General features: G+C 45.1%; 1 protein-coding gene across 2 annotated transcripts in view; it reads left to right on the top strand.

Moving 5' to 3' along the window:
• Window positions 1-5,000, top strand: part of LOC112248156 (secretogranin-3) — a 31,540-nt gene that overhangs the window by 15,159 nt on the left and 11,381 nt on the right. The gene's annotated exons all lie outside the window — the stretch shown is intronic.

The raw sequence follows: 5,000 nt of genomic DNA, 5'->3' as shown, positions 1-5,000 counted from the left end.
ATCCAGGTATAGTACAGGTTATATCCAGGATGTGACTGGTGGTAGTGGGGGGTGTTATCTGGGGGATATATCCAGGATGGGTGGTGGTGTTATCTTATTATAGTACAGGTTATATCCAGGATGTGACTGGTGGTGGTGGTGGTAGGGGGGGGATGTTATCTGTTTTATTAGGTATAGTACAGGTTATATCCAGGATATGGTGGTGTATCTGTTTTATTAGGTATAGTACAGGTTATATCCAGGATGTGACTATCCAGGTTATGGATGTGACTGGTGGTGGGGGTGTATAGTACAGGTTATATCCAGGATGTGACTGGTGGTGGTGGGGGGGGTGTTATCTGTTTTATTAGGTATAGTACATTATGTATAGTGTGACTGGTTATCTGTTTTATTAGGTATAGTACAGGATGTGACTGGTGGTGGTGGGGTAGTGTTATCTGTTTTATTATATATGTTATATCCAGGATGTGACAGGGTTATATTATATCCAGGATGTGACTGGTGGTGGGGGGGGTGTTATCTGTTTTATTAGGTATAGTACAGGTCCAGGATGTGACTGGAGGTGGTGGGGGGGTGTTATCTGTTTTATTAGGTATAGTACATTATATCCAGTGCTGGTGGTGGTGGTGGTAGTGGTGGGGGGGGGGGGTGTTATCTTTTTATTAGGTATAGTACAGATATCAGGATAATGTTTTATTAGGTATAGTACACAGGATGACCTGTTTTATTATGTATAGTACTCACTGGTTTATCATTATGTATAGTACAGGTTATATCCAGGATGTGACTGGTGGTGGGGGGGGTGTGTGATCTGTTTGTCCAGTGGAGCATTGTGCTTCTTTTCAGACAGATAATGTCACAGGGATGACCCTCACTTTTACAGCTTTATGAGGGTCACGCACGCACACACGCACACACACACACACACACACACACACACACCACTGTGCTCAGACATACACTTGAATCATAGTGATGTTCTGGGGTTTCCATCTTTTTCTTACCTTTCTGTGACATTCTGGCTAAGTGTGATTTACCTACAGACGGGCAGGCAGGCGTACAGACGGACAGACATTTAAGTTTTCTTTCAGTGATTTGTAATGCTAGGTAGATAGTTTGTGTGTGTGTTTGCGTGTGTGCGTGACCCTCATAAATATATGGCTCTACTTTACCCTGGTGCGTCATGTTGCGATGTATCTACATGTGTTGCTATGGAGTGACATGTCCTTTTCATATCCTTCCACTTGATTGACTTCATGGTGGCTCAGTGACTAGTGTCGTTTAAATCAAATCAAATCAAATCAAATTTATTTATATAGCCCTTCGTACATCAGCTGATATCTCAAAGTGCTGTACAGAAACCCAGCCTAAAACCCCAAACAGCAAGCAATGCAGGTGTAGAAGCACGGTGGCTAGGAAAAACTCCCTAGAAAGGCCAAAACCTAGGAAGAAACCTAGAGAGGAACCAAGCTATGTGGGGTGGCCAGTCCTCTTCTGGCTGTGCCGGGTGGAGATTATAACAGAACATGGCCAAGATGTTCAAATGTTCATAAATGACCAGCATGGTCGAATAATAATAAGGCAGAACAGTTGAAACTGGAGCAGCAGCACAGTCAGGTGGAAGTTGAAACTGGAGCAGCAGCATGGCCAGGTGGACTGGGGACAGCAAGGAGTCATCATGTCAGGTAGTCCTGGGGCATGGTGCTAGGGCTCAGGTCAGTTGAAACTGGAACAGCAGCATGGCCAGGTGGACTGGGGACAGCAAGGAGTCATCATGTCAGGTAGTCCTGGGGCATGGTCCTAGGGCTCAGGTCCTCCGAGAGAGAGAATGAAAGAGAGAAGGAGAGAATTAGAGAACGCACACTTAGATTCACACAGGACACCGAATAGGACAGGACAGCCCCCCGACACAAACTACTGCAGCATAAATACTGGAGGCTGAGACAGGAGGGGTCAGGAGACACTGTGGCCCCATCCAAGGACACCCCCGGACAGGGCCAAACAGGAAGGATATAACCCCACCCACTTTGCCAAAGCACAGCCCCCACACCACTAGAGGGATATCTTCAACCACCAACTTACCATCCTGAGACAAGGCTGAGTATAGCCCACAAAGATCTCCGCCACGGCACAACCCAAGGGGGGCGCCAACCCAGACAGGATGACCACAACAGTGAATCAACCCACTCAGGTGACGCACCCCCTCCAGGGACGGCATGAGAGATCCCCAGTAAGCCAGTGACTCAGCCCCTGTAATAGGGTTAGAGGCAGAGAATCCCAGTGGAAAGAGGGGAACCGGCCAGGCAGAGACAGCAAGGGCGGTTCGTTGCTCCAGAGCCTTTCCGTTCACCTTCCCACTCCTGGGCCAGACTACACTCAATCATATGACCCACTGAAGAGATGAGTCTTCAGTAAAGACTTAAAGGTTGAGACCGAGTTTGCGTCTCTGACATGGGTAGGCAGACCGTTCCATAAAAATGGAGCTCTATAGGAGAAAGCCCTGCCTCCAGCTGTTTGCTTAGAAATTCTAGGGACAATTAGGAGGCCTGCGTCTTGTGACCGTAGCGTACGTGTAGGTATGTACGGCAGGACCAAATCAGAGAGATAGGTAGGAGCAAGCCCATGTAATGCTTTGTAGGTTAGCAGTAAAACCTTGAAATCAGCCCTTGCTTTGACAGGAAGCCAGTGTAGAGAGGCTAGCACTGGAGTAATATGATCAAATTTTTTGGTTCTAGTCAGGATTCTAGCAGCCGTATTTAGCACTAACTGAAGTTTATTTAGTGCTTTATCCGGGTAGCCGGAAAATAGAGCATTGCAGTAGTCTAACCTAGAAGTGACAAAAGCATGGATTAATTTTTCTGCATCATTTTTGGACAGAAAGTTTCTGATTTTTGCAATGTTACGTAGATGGAAAAAAAGCTGTCCTCGAAATGGTCTTGATATGTTCTTCAAAAGAGAGATCAGGGTCCAGAGTAACGCCAAGGTCCTTCACAGTTTTATTTGAGATGACTGTACAACCATTAAGATTAATTGTCAGATTCAACAGAAGATCTCTTTGTTTCTTGGGACCTAGAACAAGCATCTCTGTTTTGTCCGAGTTTAATAGTAGAAAGTTTGCAGCCATCCACTTCCTTATGTCTGAAACACATGCTTCTAGCGAGGGCAATTTTGGGGCTTCACCATGTTTCATTGAAATGTACAGCTGTGTGTCATCCGCATAGCAGTGAAAATTTACATTATGTTTTCGAATAACATCCCCAAGAGGTAAAATATATAGTGAAAACAATAGTGGTCCTAAAACGGAACCTTGAGGAACACCGAAATTTACAGTTGATTTGTCAGAGGACAAACCATTCACAGAGACAAACTGATATCTTTCCGACAGATAAGATCTAAACCAGGCCAGAACATGTCCGTGTAGACCAATTTGGGTTTAGACAATAGGACAAAGATAACACACAACGATAATAACGACTAAATTGAATACATGGCATAATAGACAGGGGTTTCCTTGGCAACCCCGACAACGTTATGTTTAGGTTCCGTGGAGATGTGGGGATGGAATTCCGGGTTGCCAGGCAACGGGCCATTGTGTCCTCAGTGACCCGAGATTGTGGATAGGGATGAGTCACCTCTATTACACACAACTGATCTGCCTTAGGGAGATAAGGGATAGAGAGATAGTGAGAGAGCAAGAAAGATAGAGATAGAGGGAGGGAGGGGGTAAAGGTCACAAACAGCAGGACACTGGGGCTGTGATACAGCGTCATCTCTACAGTAGAGAGGGAGGGAGAGGATGGAAGTGAAAGAGACAATGAGAAAGCTCTCTGAACTGGCCGTTTCACAGAACAGCACAGCTGTCTTCAGTATCAACTAGACAGTTCAGCTGGCTCCTAGACATGCAGAGTCTGTTCAAAACATGAATCAGAACCCTCATAGTGTAATGAGTGGTGTTCTGGAATCAGAACCCTCATAGTGTAGTGAGTGGTGTTCTGGAATCAGAACCCTCATAGTGTAATGAGTGGTGTTCTGGAATCAGGGCCCTCACAGTATAATGAGTGGTGTTCTGGAATCAGAACCCTCATAGTGTAATGAGTGGTGTTCTGGAATCAGAACCCTCATAGTGTAATGGGTGGTGTTCTGGAATCAGGGCCCTCACAGTATAATGACTGGTGTTCTGGAATCAGGACCCTCATAGTATAATGAGTGGTGTTCTGGAATCAGGACCCTCATAGTATAATGAGTGGTGTTCTGGAATCAGGACCCTCATAGTATAATGAGTGGTGTTCTGGAATCAGAACCCTCATAGTATAATGAGTGGTGTTCTGGAATCAGGACCCTCATAGTTTAATGAGTGGTGTTCTGGAATCAGAACCCTCATAGTGTAATGAGTGGTGTTCTGGAATCAGAACCTCATAGTAAATGAGTGGTGTTCTGGAATATAATGAGTGGTGTTCAGACCCTCATAGTTTAATGAGTGGTGTTCTGGAATCAGAACCCTATAGTGTAATGAGTGGTGTTCTGGAATCAGAACCCTCATAGTGTAATGAGTGGTGTTCTGGAATCAGGACCCTCATAGTATAATGAGTGGTGTTCTGGAATCAGAACCCTCATAGTGTAATGAGTGGTGTTCTGGAATCAGAACCCTCATAGTATAATGAGTGGTGTTCTGGAATCAGAACCCTCATAGTATAATGAGTCTGGAATCAGAACCCTCATAGTATAATGAGTGGTGTTCTGGAATCAGAACCCTCATAGTCTAATGAGTGGTGTTCTGGAATCAGGACCCTCATAGTATAATGAGTGGTGTTCTGGAATCAGGACCCTCATAGTATAATGAGTGGTGTTCTGGAATCAGAACCCTCGTAGTATAATGAGTGGTGTTCTGGAATGAAAAAGAGTAAAGAGAGAGGGAGCGGTAGAGAAAGGGGAGTGTAGAAGAGATAGGAAAGAAAGAGAGGAACAGAAATAGATAATATAGTAAATAATGGGTAGTGCTG

This window comes from Oncorhynchus tshawytscha, unplaced genomic scaffold (genome assembly GCF_018296145.1).
Source record: "Oncorhynchus tshawytscha isolate Ot180627B unplaced genomic scaffold, Otsh_v2.0 Un_contig_2672_pilon_pilon, whole genome shotgun sequence".
Lineage (NCBI taxonomy): Eukaryota > Metazoa > Chordata > Actinopteri > Salmoniformes > Salmonidae > Oncorhynchus > Oncorhynchus tshawytscha.
This window is presented reverse-complemented; position numbering and strand designations above follow the sequence as displayed.